This window comes from Felis catus, chromosome D2, assembly GCF_018350175.1.
Source record: "Felis catus isolate Fca126 chromosome D2, F.catus_Fca126_mat1.0, whole genome shotgun sequence".
In the NCBI taxonomy this organism is placed as follows: Eukaryota; Metazoa; Chordata; class Mammalia; order Carnivora; family Felidae; genus Felis; species Felis catus.
In genome coordinates this window covers 46,219,567-46,235,601 of record NC_058378.1, presented here as the reverse complement: position 1 = coordinate 46,235,601, position 16,035 = coordinate 46,219,567, and the positions used below count along the sequence as shown (strand labels likewise).

General features: G+C 37.2%; 1 protein-coding gene across 5 annotated transcripts in view; it reads right to left on the bottom strand.

The window, feature by feature from the left end:
* MAPK8 (mitogen-activated protein kinase 8) overlaps positions 1–16,035 on the bottom strand; it is a 98,080-nt gene that overhangs the window by 60,795 nt on the left and 21,250 nt on the right. The window contains exon 1 of one of the 5 annotated variants that reach the window (XM_003994155.6): positions 1,957–2,058. The exons of the other annotated variants lie outside the window; for them this stretch is intronic. The gene's annotated coding sequence lies outside the window, so the exon portion shown is untranslated. Of the gene's footprint in view, positions 1–1,956; positions 2,059–16,035 lie in introns of those variants that run through there. 5 annotated transcript variants of the gene reach the window in all.

Below are 16,035 nucleotides of genomic sequence, written 5' to 3'. Positions count from 1 at the left end.
TCACATTTAACAATGGAAACTGTGTTCCAAGCTCCAAAGAGTAAAGATGACTGCCTGACCCCAAGATGTAGAAACACTAGTTAGTAGGAATAAGACACCAACTCAAGTTCATTTTAATGCAAAACAGAAAAACAAGAGTCAGAAAAGATACAAATACAGTGCTACATAAATCTTTGAAGCTAAGAATTTAGCCTGAAAAAAGACAACTTTTACTTATGTATCATTCTTTCTGAGATTTAGGGAGGGAGGGAGAGGAGGTGGAGGGGATGGGTATGTGGGTAAAGAGAATAAATTATAAAAAGAGGCAAAAGACCAAAAAAAGGGGGGGGGGGAGGCAAAACCAGCAACTGTAAAGAAAGAGTAAAAAAGAGTCCATTTTGTCAGGCATACAAGCCTCATGAAGGATCTATAGCTGGAAATAAGACTAGAAAGGTGGGATGAGTTTATTTTTGCACTGCAGACCTTGGAGAACCATCTAAGGGCTTTTATGAAAAGCAAATGAACCTGGCCAGGTCAATGGAAATGAGTGAAGACTTAAAAAGTACTAGAAAGAAAATCAATAGGGTTTTTTGTTAACCAGCTAAATATATAGGCATGAGGAAGAGGCTACTAGAATTGAAGATAATCTAACGTGTGTGCCAGGAAATGTAGTGGTTATTACTAACCCAAGTAGAAAACACAATTATGTCATGTAACATATTGTTTTACATATGAATTGGTAAGATGAAAAATGCAAGCTAAGAAGTGCTCCTTGGGAAAGACTTACAAGGGTTTTGTTTGTTTTTTGTTTGAAGAGAAAGTTAAGGAAGAAAGTAAACGAGAATGGGAGAGAGGGAAGGAGTAAGGAAGAAACGACAACAGCAATCAGGGTAAGAAGGAAAACGTGGAGAAGTATAAGAGAGCAATGTCAGTAGAGTGGAGTGGCTTGAAAACTGAAAAGGAGATAAAAAGGAGAGAGGTGATATCTCTAATACATTTCCTTTTTGAAAACGGTAAGCATTATTCTATATGCAATACGGAAACATTTAAGCCTAGGTGGAAGTTGAAAGGATTCATGTTCAGTGGCTTGTTTTGGCACTGAAGACAACATAAGGTCCTGGGTAACAGTAAGAGATTAGGAATAGAGGGGGAAAGCTTGGGAAAGTGAATAAAATGAAAATGTTATAAAGTAAGTTCAGTGGTGATAGAAGTCAAATAAGGGCAGTCAACGAAAATAAAGAGGATGGCAACACCAGAAAAGCAGAAAGATGAAAAAAATTGGTTTTAGAAATGACATTTTTGAGATTTTAGTAATCTGATCAGGTAGTAGTGTCTAAGAGAGGGAAATACAAAAGCAGACTGCTCTAAAAAGTGGGTCAGGTTCCCATTTCACATATAAAAGTAGCCAGCTTGATATCATTTTCATATTGATCAGTTCAAGTCTTTCACTTCTTCTGATCCCATTTTGGTTATTTATATGTTCTAAAAAAAAAAAAAATCGACCATTTCATCAATATAGATTTACTGGTGCATAAATGTAGAAAGAATTCATCTTGTAAAATCTATCACTTATCAAAAGTGTATTAAATATATACACACACTTAAAGAATAAAGTGTATGTACATCAGTGTAACCACCACTCATTGCCAGTCCCTTGAAATTCCTCCCCAATGCCATCTCTGCCATCCACAAGAGGTAACCATTTATCCAAGTCTGGAGAATCGTTCCCTTGCTTTTCTTTATAGCTTCACAATCTAGTTATTTATCCCAGTCATACTTTTCAGTTTTGCCTCTTACTGAACTTCATATAAAAGAAATCACAGTCACACATATTGTTTTTTCTTCTTTCATTTGATTTTATAACTATGATTATGTGAGAGACAGAGAGAGGGAGAGGGAGAGGGAGAGGGAGAGGGAGAGGGAGAGGGAGAGGGAGAGGGAGAGGGAGAGGGAGAGAGAGTGCATGTGTTTGTGTACCTGTAGTTCATTGTCCCTGTAGAATGGTATTCCACTACATGAACACACCACAATTTATCCAATTTACTACTGATGGAGATTTAGGTTGTTTCCGATTTGGGGCTGTAATGAAAAACACTGCTTTGAACATTCTTGTAGATATCCCCCATACACATTTGCTTATGCTCTTTCTAAGGTATTTACCTAAGAGCTGAGCTGCTGGGTCATAGATAAGCACATGTTCAGCTTTACTAGGTGATACCAAATTATTTTCCAAAATGGTAACACCAACTCTTGGAATTGACAAAATTTTTAATGTAAACTAATAGTATCTCATGTAGTTTTAGTTTACATTTCTTTAAAGCTCGTGTAACAGGTTTTAAATGATAAAACTAAAATACCTTAATGGAACAGTAAAGTATAAACAGAAAACTACTGAAAGTGACACCTGGAACTGAATTAATGAAAAAAAAAACATTAAAACTTGAGGGATAAAGTTATGCAGTATAATGATGGAAGGAAATTCACACTTAAGAAAAGTAAAAATTAATAAGCCAAATGTGAACCCAAGAAAGTTAGACGAAGAGTATCAAAATAAGTCCAAGAAGTACAGTAAAAGGAAGAAAATAATGAAGATGAAAGCACAAATTAATGAAACAAACATTACAGGGATCAGCAAAAAGCTGAATTTTTTTATAAAACACTAAGATGGGAGATTCACACGTTCTGATTTCAAAATTTACCACAAGATTGTAGTAATCAAAACAGTATGGTATTAGAGTAAGGACTGACAAGTAGATCATAGAGTCCAGAAATACACACACACCAATGGTCAACTGATTTTCAACAAAACGCCAAGGTAATTCTATGCACTAATAGTCTCTTCAACAAACAGTGCTAGACAGCTAGATAACAACATGGAAAGGAATGAAACCCTTATCTATACCATATTAAAAAATTAGCTCAAAATGTATCAGAGACCTAAATACAAAAGCCAAAACTCCTGAAAAACTGAGGAGTAAATCTTTTTTTTTTTTTTTAATTTTTTTCAACGTTTTTATTTATTTTGGGGACAGAGAGAGACAGAGCATGAATGGGGGAGGGGCAGAGAGAGAGGGAGACACAGAATCGGAAACAGGCTCCAGGCTCTGAGCCATCAGCCCAGAGCCTGACGCGGGGCTCGAACTCAAGGACCACGAGATCGTGACCTGGCTGAAGTCGGACGCTTAACCGACTGCGCCACCCAGGTGCCCCATTGAGGAATAAATCTTAACCATGGATTTGGCAATGATTTTTTAGATATGTCCCCAAAACCACACTAAACAAAATAAAAAAAAAAAACGGATGAATTGGATGGACCTCACCAAAATTAAAAACTTCGTACATCAAAGGACATTATCCAGAAAGTGAAAGGCAACCCACAGAATAAGAGAAAATATTTGCAACTCATATTATCTGACGAAGGTCCAGAATTCAGAATATATAAAGAACTCGTACAATTCAGTAACAAAAAGACAACTGCCTCAGTCGGTTAACCAGCTTCGGCTCAGGTCATGATCTCACAGCTGGTGGGTTCAAGCCCATGTTGGGCTCTGCACTGACAGTGTGGAGCCAGCTTGGGATTCTCTCTCCCACTCTCTCTGTCCCTCCCTGATTCACACTTTCTCGCTCTCTCAAAATAAATAAATAAACCTTAAAATAAATAAATAAATAAATAAATAAATAAATAAAGGGCAAAAACATTTCTCGAAAGATTAAATACAAATGGTCAGTAAGCACATGAAAAGATATTCAACATGACTGGCCATCAGGCAAACTCAAATCAAAACCCCGAGATAGCACTTCATATCCACTAGGATGGCTATAACAAAAACACAGACGATAACAAGCATTGGTGAGATGTGGAGAAATTTTAGCCCTTGTATATGGCTAGCAAAAATGTAAAATGATGCAAATGCTGTGGAAAACAGTTTGGTGGGTGCCTCAATAAGTTAAACATAGAATTAATTAACATATGGCCCAGCAATTCCCCTCCTGGGCGTAAATGCAAAAGAAATGAAAATAGGTCCTTCTACCCAAATATTCATGGCAGTACTAGTCACAATTACCAAAGGTAGAAACAACCCAAATGTCTATCAACTGATGAATGAACAAACCAGATGTGGTACATATATACAATAGAATGTTATTCTGACATACAAAGGAAGAAAGTAGTGATGATACATGCTACAACATGAGTGATCTGAACTGAAAAACACTGGTAATAAAAGAAGCCAGACATAAATGGCCACATACTGTATGACTCCATTTATAAGAAATATTGAGAACAGGCAAATCCATAGAGACAATAAGTAGATACGAAGTTGCCAGGGGCTGGAGTTGGGGAAGAAGTGACTACTTAATGCGTACAGGGTCTCCTTTTGGAGTAGTGAAATGTTTGGGAACTATACAGTAGTGTATACTAGAGTATACAGTTGTGCAACACTGTAAACATAGTAAACGTGACCAATGGTAAATTTTGTGTATTTTAAAAATTGAAAAATTTTAAAAAAGACTAACAAAAATTGATGAATTTCTGGCAAGACTGAGCAAAAGGCAGCACAAGCTCCCCTTAATAAGAGTGGTGAAAAAAAAGGGATGTAACTACAATTTCTACAGACATGCAATAGCTAAAAAGATGCTATAAGGTTTTATGTCAGTATTCTGTCTGCTTGTTTTATCAGTCAATGAGAGAAAGCTGAAAACTCTCAAAATTATGCTTATGTCTTTTTTTCCTTCTTGTATTTCTGCATTTTTTTGCTTTACATATTTTTGGGGGTCACAGTATGAGGTATCTAACATTTAGAATTAATTTTTGTATTAAACTGTATCTTTTATTAATATGAAACAACCCAATTTATCTCTAGTAAAGCTTTTTCACTTAAAAATATGTACTAGTATTTGCACGATGTATCCTTTCCACCCTTTTACTGTCAACTTTATTTTGTAAACTGTAGAGTAAAAATTTCAAGATCCAGTCTTAAATTAATTGAGACTTAGCCCATTTTATATTTAACATGGTTTACAAATATAGTAGGATTTATGTCCATCATTTTGTTTTCTGCTTATTCTGTAAATTGTTTTTGCCTGTTTCTTTCTTTCTTATGATTTCATAGTCTTCCTTATTCAATTCCCTACCCTATATGTCAAAGTTATTCCTTCTATTTCTTTTAGTTGCTACTCTTTATGTCAATATACATGCTACTTTTTACTTTAATGGTTCTGTTGGTTGGGTAGATATATCTCATAATCTGAATTTGTATTTTGCTGATGGCTGGTAGTACTGAACATCTTTTTATATGCTATTTGCCACCCATATATCCTCTTCATTACAATGTTTCTTCACGTCTTCTGCCCACTTTCTAACTGGACTGCTTTTTTACTATTGGGCTTTAAGAATTTTTTACTTATTTCAGTTATGAGTGCTTTGTCATATAGGTGGGCTGCTAACATTTTCTCCCACTACGTAGTCTGTCTTTTCATCCTTTTAACATGGTCGTTCATGGAGCAAATATTTTTAATTTTGGTGAAGGACAAATTATTGATTTTTTTTTCTTATATGAATTGTGGTTTTGGGGTCATGTCTAGGAACCCTTCACCAAGTCCTAAGTCTCAGAGACATTCCTGTGTTTCCTTTTTGAAGATTTATGGCTGCAGGATTTACATTTAAATCTATGATCTATTTTGAGTTAATTTTTGTGTCATGTATGAGGTTTAGGTTAAAGTTCATTTGGTTGCCAGCACCAAATGTATACTCCGTTGTGCCAGCACCATTTGTTGTAAAGACTATCCTTCCTCCATTCTCTTTTACACATCTACCAAAAATAAATTGACCTTACTTATGTGGATTTGTTTCTAGTCTGTCCCAGTGACCTATAGGTCTGTCTGACACTACCAAACAGTCATGATTATTCTAGCTACATAATAAGGCTTGAAATCATGTACAGTAACTCTTTCCATTTTATTCTTCCTTTTTCAAAGTTGTTTTAGCTACTCTACTTCCTTTGCCTTTCCATATAAATTTTAGGATGATTTTGTCCATACCCACAAAAATACCTTGCTGAGATTCTGACAGGGCTTTTGTTAAACTTGGATAGCCATTTTGGGAAAACAGACTTCAGTACTTTGTTGAGTCTTCCAACCTATGAACAAAGTATCTCTATTAATTTAGATTTTAGATTTCTTTCATCAGCATCTTATAGTTTTCAGTATACAAGTTTTATACATGTTTTGTTAGTTTCATATGTAAGTATTTCATTTTTTAAAGCAATTACAAATGGTATTGGTATTTTAAAAATATTTTTATTTATTTTTGACAGATAGCATAAACAGGGGAGATGTAGAGAGGGGGACAGAGAATCCAAAGTGGGCTCTGTGCAGCAGAGAGCTTGATGCAGGCTTGAACTCACAAACCATGAGATCATGACCTGAAGTCTGACACTCAACTGACTGAGCCACCCAGGCGCCCCAGTAGTGGTATTTTTTTTTTTTTTTTCAGTTTCTACATGTTCATTTCTGGAGTACAGAAACTGCTTTTTGTTTTTTTGGTTTTTTTTTTGTTTTTTTTTTTTAATTTTTTTTTCAACGTTCATTTATTTTTGGGACAGAGAGAGACAGAGCATGAACGGGCGAGGGGCAGAGAGGGAGACACAGAATCGGAAACAGGCTCCAGGCTCTGAGCCATCAGCCCAGAGCCCGACGCGGGGCTCGAACTCACGGACCGCGAGATCGTGACCTGGCTGAAGTCGGCGCTTAACCGACTGCGCCACCCAGGCGCCCCAAGAAACTGCTTTTTGTATGTTAATCTTGTGTCCTGTGATCTTGCTGAACTCACTTGTTAGTTCTACAGGGTTTTCTTTTTTTGTAGATTATTTGGGATTTTCTACAGACGTGATCATATCACAGGCAAATAGGAACAGTTTCCTCTCTCCCTTTCCAATCTGTATGTATGCCCTTTTTTTCCTTCTTATTGTGCTGCCTGAAACTTTGAACACTATGCTGAATAAGAGTAGTGAAAATGGACATCCTTGACATATTATTTCCAATAATAAGGGTATTCTTTCTTTAATCAAGTATGACATCAACTGCATGTTTTCTTTATATGTTCTTTATGAATTTGAAGAAGTTTCCCTCTATTCTTTTCTGAAAGTTTTAGTAGTGAATGGTATTCAACTTTGTCAAATGCTTTTTCTACAACAACTGATATGATCATGTGACTTTTCTTCATTATCCTGTTAATATGGGTGATTACACTGGCTGATTTTCAAACACTTGAGCCAACCTTGCATTCCTGGAATAATGTCCACCTGGTCCCAGTGTATAATTTTTTATACACTGCTGAATTATATTTACTTACATTTTGTTTAAAGGTTTTTTGCACCTATTCTTATGAGAGCGATACTGGTGTACAGTTTTGTAGGGTTTTTTTGGTAATGTCTTTGATTTTGGTGGCAAAGTTAATACTAGTTTCATAAAATGAATTAGGAAGGGTTCATTCATCTTATACTTACTGGCAGAGACTGTGTACAAAAAGTATGCATTCTTCAAGCATTTGGTAGAATTATCCAGTGAAACTATCTGGGTCTAGTTTTCTTTTTAAAATTACAAATTTTCTTAAAATTTTCTTTAAAATTACAACATTTCTTAACAGTTATAGAGCTATTCAAATTATATCATACTGTGTGAGCTGTGGCAGCTTGTGCTTTCTGAGCAGTCAGTTCATTTCATCAGAGTTGCTGACACTTACTCTTTGTTGAGAATTTCTATTTTTTCATTTATTTCAATATGTTTGCAATTGCTTGTTGAAACATTTTCTTGGTGCTGCTTTAAAATCCTGTCTTGATGTTGGCATGTCTTAATTGTCTTTTCTAATTTGAATTAAAACATTTCTGGTTCTTGATATATTTTCAATTGAAACCTGGATATTTGGGGTATTATGTTATGATACTCTGGATCTTTTTAAATATTGTTACAGCAGGCTTTCTCTAAGAATGCTCTGATGAGGAAAGAATACAGCCTCATTACTGCCTGGCATGGGTGGTAGTCCAGATTATTCATCAGGTTTTTCTTGACCACACGTGGGCAGGGAGGGAAGGAGGAACTCCTTGCTATTTGAAGGTGGGAGCTCATGATCCTCAATACTTCCCCGGCTAGGAAAAGTGTACAGTCACTGTTCCCCACATTACCACCACTGACACCACTGGGGAGGGGTTGCCTTGTTATGCCCGAGAAGAGTGGAAGTCTAGGTCTCTACTTGGCTCTTGCTAATCAAGGTGATCTTTCCTGTGTATTTGGCTGGAGCCGAGCAGTTATTGCCGAAAAGTTTTTCCTCCCACTAGGCTATTCCTTTTCTAGTCCTTGGTTAAAAAGAAGATAGACTTTTCTCAGAGTTTTATTGGTCTGTGCCCGACATTTCAGGGTTGCCAACTTCTCCACACTCATTCTAGAATATATGAGGCAATAAGAAAACCCAGGATTTTTACCATCATGTTATTTAGGTCCTGAGGTCCTAAGCCAATCTACCTTCTTCTCTCAACTTTTCAGGACTCTTACATTTGTTTTATCCATAATGTCTAGGGTTTTAGCTGTACTTATTAGGAAGAACAGGGAAAAGTGTATCTATTCCAGCTTTCTGGAAGCAGAAGTCTATACTGCATCACTTTTAAGTTTACTTTTATATTTTCTTCAGGGTTAAGCTTGGTAAAGAGGGGCAGATTGTGTGTGCATGTGTGTGTGTGTGTGTGTGTGTGTGTGTGTGTGTGTGTGTTGGTGTGTAGGGTGCATGTGTGTGTTAAAAAAAAAATCAGATTTTGAACTCAAAGAGATGATCCTGATTTATTTCATTCATACACTTCCCCTTGACACTACAAATATTTGGTAATTTCACTTATTTCACAAAATATTTAGGATTGGTTTTCTAGCAGAATATAAAAAAGAGCCAAGGCTTGTATACTTGCTGACTCACAAGCCAAATTGAGAAGGCATCCAATAGTTAAGAGTGAGTCAACCATAAGGAAATAAAGTGGGGAATTCATAGAAATATTGGATCAAGCCATGAAACTGGGAATCCCTGACAAGTTTATCTAAATCTCTACTATTTCCTATGGTCTTGTTTATTCTCTGTATATTGTACTCTCAGAGATAAGGATGTCAAAGTCTTCCACTATGATTTATCAATAAAAAAGGCCCGTTTTGTTCTGTTAATGTTTATTCCTCAAATTCTAACGTATCTGATATTATTATTCTTTACTTTCCTTTAAAACTTCATAATCTTTTTTAAAAAGTTCATGATTTTTAACCTTTAACCTTCCCCCATCACTTTAAGTGATTTTCTTTTAGGAAGCATTTACCAACCTTTTGTTTTCTGACTCCATCTGGATTTCAGTGGGCAGAGAGGAAAAAATAACTTACTCTTTTCACTCCTAAAGAGCTCGATCATATCACAATCACCTAGAATTCCTGAACTCTACAGCATTTTAACTTTACCTGTCTCACAGCAATTTAACTACACAATTTGGGTATATTTACATACATGCTACCTCTCCATGGACTGCAGACATTTGGAGGGTAGAAAAATTTTTGTTACCTTTTTTTAAAGTTTTCCAAAGTAATTAACACATTGCCTTGTTCATAGAAGCTATATAACATATATTTTGAATTTAATCAGGAAGATTAATCTTACAGCATTATGAGGCTAGAAAATATATCAACAATGAGATCCTAATAAACAGTCTACCAGTTTAGAAATGTACGCTGACCATGGCCACCAAGAAGACAATACCCAACAGTGGCCTGCTGTGAAACTCCCCAACACAGGAATGAACAGAAGAACTGTTTTGGTTAAGTACATGATGAAAAACTAATGACTAGTGGGAAACAACTGCAGATGGCCAATCTGGCAAATCTTAAATGGGGGAGCTCTTTAGGAATGAAAAGAGTAAGTTATAAATAGTACCCTAATCTGTAAACTCAAAAGTAGCTCATAAAATATGTGCAATTTACAAAATGAATATAGAGAAGCAAATCTTTTAGCCTAAACTTTCTAAAATTCATCTGGGCCATATTTCCTTGTAATATTTTCAAAGGTGATGAACTATAGTCACTTTTAAATTATCTGTGGTGACTGGTGAAACCCATAATTAGAGTCAAAATATCATTGTTTACTCTGACATTGTTCTATATTACCAACTATTTAACTTGCATTCCTTAAGTGTATCTTGGCTAAATGAAAGTGACTGGAGGTACACCAGAAGATACACATGTGCTATGTTCAATGGGTAATCTTTCTAGAATTAAAATACTACAAACCCACATATCAAATAATCCAGGTTTGTAAATAATAAATTTATAGCATATATTTCCATATATTTTTATGGATAGCATCACCTTCTTTTGTCTCCTTCCCTTCTGGTTCCTTGACCTCTACTGCCTTCTCTTGAAAACAGTAGAAATAAAAGCCTACAAAAACTGAAACACTTGCCTTGTGAAGCAAGTTAAGACTGAGATCAACTGAAGCCTTCACATTAGGTCAATTTTAGTCAATTATTTTGAGAATTGGGCCCAGTGTCCACCATCTCAAAGAAAAAGGTGAAAAAAATCATAATGCTTCTCCTTTCTCATTTCAGCAAAAAACAATTATTTTTAATGCCCAACCAAATGCCCACCATCATCTCCATGGAATTCTATACCTCTCTGACCTGTGACCAAGACCTCCACTCTTCCTTAACCTTCCCAAACCTTTCTATAAAGCCACTAAATCTGCAGCTCCAAATTCCCCTATATTGTCAATCTTTTTTCCAAACATTTGCTTTGTTTGCTTTCAATGAAACCCTGTCTTGTCTCAAACCACTACCCATGCTTTCTCAAATGGTGGTATAGGTATCTTGCTTGCTCCCCACTACTACTATCATTCCCAAACTCTCTTAGGAGACATATACACAAAAACTTGCTCCTTTAAAGTTCATGTTTCAGCTGCAACACCTATTCCCATCTTTACTGCTGTGATCTACTAGGCTTCCTCGCACCTCCCTCATTCACTGAGGAGTTTCATGCCTAGTTAAAGTCTTCCCCTTTACCCTAAACCCTATCACCCTCAAAGATTATCAACATCCCTGAGATCACTGTCCAAAAACTATGTTCTTTCAGTTTTCTGACATCCTCATCTACAACAATCTATCTCTCTACTTAACCCTAGCTAACTCTTCCCATGGTCACTATCTGGGATCTAGTCATCATCTGAAACTGACCCACTTGTAGAAAACATAGTTCATGTATACCACTCTAACCATAATCTCTTCTCCTGGCAGCCTACTGATAAACCACCCTCGTAATAAGCAATCTTTGAACTCAAATGGTCTTCTAGTACCTTAACTTTCTTCTCCCCATCTATCCTCCTCTTACTATATTCTTTTTGGTTTTGGGCTTTTTTGGCCAACTTAAATTCCATGTTCCATCCTGTTAAAAAAACCTCTTAGGAATACCTTAAATTCCTGTTTTGCAAAATCCCAAGCCCAGAGGAACCCAAATATCTGCTTTCTCCATACTCACACTCAAGTGCAAGTCGAAAAAGTAACACAAAATGACAGATACAACTATCATTTCATGATAAACCTCAATGAGTGCACAATGTTTTTAAAATTACTTCCCACTCTTTACAAAATTCATTTCAAAATTTCTCCCTTCTCTTCAACCTGCCAAATCCTAGAACATCCTTCTCTTCACAGAAAAGCTATCAAACAAGTTTTGCAACTTCTAGGTACTAAACAGCCTCCCTACACCCTTAAAACACTCCAATCTGGCTTCTGCTTCCATCAAAGAGGTCTCCGAGACTACCAACAGAATATTGTCAATTCACATTTAACTTGACCTAACATAGCTGATCAACAGAATCCTTGAAGCATTCTCTTCTCTTGTGTGAAAGGTTGAAAACTGCTTCCCCAAAGATACCAGGTCCTAATCCTTGGAACCTGGGAAGGTTATCTTATTTGTTAAATGTGACACAATAAAAAATGTATTGATTCCTGGCACACAGCTCCTAAAATAAAACCTTTGGAATCTCTGCAGTGGTAACAGTGTCTTTTGTATGCTAACTGGATGGCTAGCTGGTAGGTAGCTAAGGGCCATAGATAACTTCAAGATGTGTCCTGGTTGCAAGGAAGACCAAAGCATGATTAGAGGGTTGGAACTTTCAACTCCATCCCCTGACCTTCAAGGAGGGGAAGAGTGGCTGGAGAGTGAGTAAATCACCAATGTCCAATGATTTAATCAATCGTGCCTACATAGTAAAATCCTGAACAATGGGGTTTGGAGAACTTCCAGGTTGGTGTACACATTAAAGTACTTGGGAGGTGACATGCTTAGAGAGGGCATGGAAACTCTTCAAACTCCTCATCCTGTGACTTGTCCAATGCATTTCTTCCACCTGGCTATTCCTGAGTTGCACACTTTACAATAATCCAGCAATAGTTGCTAAAGTGCTTCTCTAATCTCTGTAAGTCATTTCTTGCAAATTATCAAACCTGAGGTGAGGGGTTATGGGACTCCCCCCACCTCCACTTTACAGCCATTTAGTCAGAACTATGGGGTGATCCAGACTTACAACAGACATCTGGAGTGTGGGCAATCTTGAAGTACTGGGCCTTCAACCAGTGGGGTCTGCATTAACTCTGGTAGTATCAGTATTGAATTGTAGAATACCCATGTAGTGTCCAGAGAATCAGAGAATTGGTTGCTATGAGGAAAAATCCCACACATTTGGTGTCATCAGTGTTGAGTAGGTAAAAACAGCTCAGGGTAAACCTTTGGCAGATGAGATTTCATGATGAGATTATCCAGAAAGACCTTAAATGCCATCATAAATATCCTTACAAGGTAGAGGGAGATTAAATAGAAAGGGGGAGGCCATGTGACCACAAGAGGCAGTGACTGAAGTGGCATGGCCACAATTAAGAAATACTGGCAGCCACCAGAAGCTGAAATAGTCTCTAGAAGGAGCATGGCTCTGCCAACACCTTGATTTTGGCCTAGTAATACTGATTTCAGACTTGTGACCTCCAGAACTATAAAAGAATATAAATTTCTACTGGTTCAAGCCACTAAACTTGTGGTGATTCGTTAAATCAGCCACAAAAAACTAATACACTGTAGTTTCTCTAATAATTCACTGTCCTGGTGTGCTGAAATCAGTTCTTCTTGGGCTTTTAGGAACTAGTCATTCTCTCTACCTAGATATTAAAATAAAAAAATTCTTCAAAGGCTAGGACTTCTATTCCTTTGCTCTGATGAATTTCACCCCACATCCACAGCTGTCACCACCTTGATCCAACAATCCAAATGTGTATTTTCAACTCCGATCTCTCTTCTGATTTCAAATCTAACCGCCTACATGATATTTCCATTTGGATGTTCCAAAAGCACCTCCAGTTCAACAACCAAAACCCGGTTCTTCTAAAAACCAAATCTGGTCCTTCCTCCAGTGTTCCTTGTCTCAGCAAATGGTATTCTGCCTTTCAATCACCATATTAGCCTTCCCTCATTCCTTGGAATATGTAAGGCTCTCTCCTGATAGCTTCTGCATATGCATTCTCTCAGCCTACACTGCTCTATCCAAGTTCTACTCAACCTACTTCCTTCCCTCACAATTGAGGAGCATCTGCACACCCTTCAAATCTCAGATTTCAGCTCAGCTGCAAACTTCTGTTTGCAGAAGAAAGAAAGAAGAAAGGTGGGCTTTCCCTCACTCTCCAATCTAAACTGGGTGTCTTTATACGCTTCCATGATACCAAGTTCTCTTTACTGCATTTATCAGAGTTCTAATTGTTCACTTAGTTTTGTGATTAATGCTATTCTCCACTAGACTATGAGCTCCAAGATGTCAGGGAATGCTTATTTTATTTTCTTCACTCTATATCCTGAAAGCATAAGCAGAGTGTCTGCTTTGGTATTTAGGAAACACCAAATAATATTTGATAAATAAATGAAAACTGAAATCTTTTGCTTCAAATATAGGTGTCCTGGAAGCCTCCTATACTTTTTACAATTAGTTACTGAGGCTATTACATGTATCTATGCTTTTTAAAAGTTTACATTATGCCAATTCACTTTTAGAAAAGACCTACCTACATTAGTACCTGTTTTCACTAATCAAAAGAAATCCAATGATCTCCATTTTTACAAAAAAGAGGCAAAAAACAAAAATAGCACTCAGCACTTGTTTTGCAGCAAGCCATTATCTTTTTTTCAATATATGAAGTTTATTGTCAAATTGGTTTCCATATAACACCCAGTGCTCATCCCAACAGGTGCCCTCCTCAATACCCACCCTCCCCTCCCTCCCACCCCCCATCAACCCTCAGTTTGTTCTCAGTTTTTAAGAGTCTCTTATGCTTTGGCTCTCTTCTACTCTAACCTCTTTTTTTTTTTTTTTTCCCCTTTCCCTCCCCCATGGGTTCCTGTTAAGTTTCTCAGGATCCACATAAGAGTGAAACCATATGGTATCTGTCTTTCTCTGTATGGCTTATTTCACTTACCTAACACTCTCCAGTTCCATCCACGTTGCTACAAAGGGCCATATTTCATTCTTTCTCATTGCCACATAATACTCCATTGTGTATATAAACCACAATTTTTTTTATCAATTCATCAGTTGATGGACATTTAGGCTCTTTCCATAATTTGGCTATTGTTGAGAGTGCTGCTATAAACATTGGGGTACAAGTGCCCCTACTGCAGCAAGCCATTATAAAGGCAGTGCACACTCCAAGCAGGAAGAGTGCACTGCCAAGTTCCTTCCCAGGAACTACACTCAGTATCTCAGTACCAAACCACCATAGCTTTGAACTCTGCCTGTGAGCATGTGTGCATTAGCTTAATTATTCTGTGCATTTACTAGCAAGCTGTGTCCTAAGGTATCAGAAAAGCCTGAGAGAAGTTATTTTGGGGTCTGGGAATGCTCAAAAAATTGTTCCAATACACTAACGGCGATCGCTTCTTTGTTTAACATCATTTTAGCATACTAAAGGTGAAATAGGAATGTTCTTTCAGATTAGGGGGGTGGGGACCTGTAGTATGTTTTAACCCAGGAAACAGATATTTAGAGCTTCCTAAAGAAAAAAATATTTCATTGTCCAGTATTATCCATTTTATATTAAATATGGATATTTATAAATATTAAATATTTATATTAAATATGATTCAATTCTTTTAAAACAATCATTCTTGGGGTGCCTGGATGGTTCAGTCGGTTGAGCACCTAACATTGGCTCAGGTCATGATCTCACAGCTCGAGCCCCGAGTTGGGCTCCGTACTGACAGCTCATAGCCTGAAGCCTGCTTCAGATCTGTGTCTCCCTCTCTCTCTGCCCCTCCTCTGTTTGTGCTCTGTCTCTCAAAAATAAACGTTAAAAAAAAAAAAAAAAGTTCTTAAAGCAGCTCTAAAAATACAAATTAATAAAGCTGATTTCTGTGTCTGGCTTGCTTGAGTACTAGCATCAGATTTACCCAGTAGAGAAAATACAACACTGTTATCAGACACTGGACAGAGATTAGGTCTGCAACCTCCCAAGAAAAGGAAAACAAAGTAAACCCTCTAACTGTCCTACCGTTCTGCCTGGGGGGCCCCTTCCAGACCACTGTGTGGAACAGGCCACACTACACAGCACAGCAGCTTCACGGAGTTGAGAAGCCACATCAGGAAGGCAAAGGTATCTAGAATCTTGAGGGTGGAGTAGATAGAAGGGAGATAACTCAGAGTAGAAAGAACTCCAGAAATCATCATGGGGTCCTCTTGTGTCTCTGGCTGAATACTAATCTATACATGCCCAAGGCAAACTCCCCAAGTCTGAGGTACAGGGAACTGTTAAGATGAACAATTCCCAGAATTCACATAGAAACAGGGATAAAAATGACCACAGGCTTCTCTGAAACTGCGCCAGTCGAGACAAGGAAACTACAACTTTAGTTTTGACACTGACACAAATGTCAATCTAGAAATGCAAATCCTTTACATTTTTCAATCTCATTCACAAATGTACAGGCATTTTCCAGAGGCTAAAAGACAGTGAT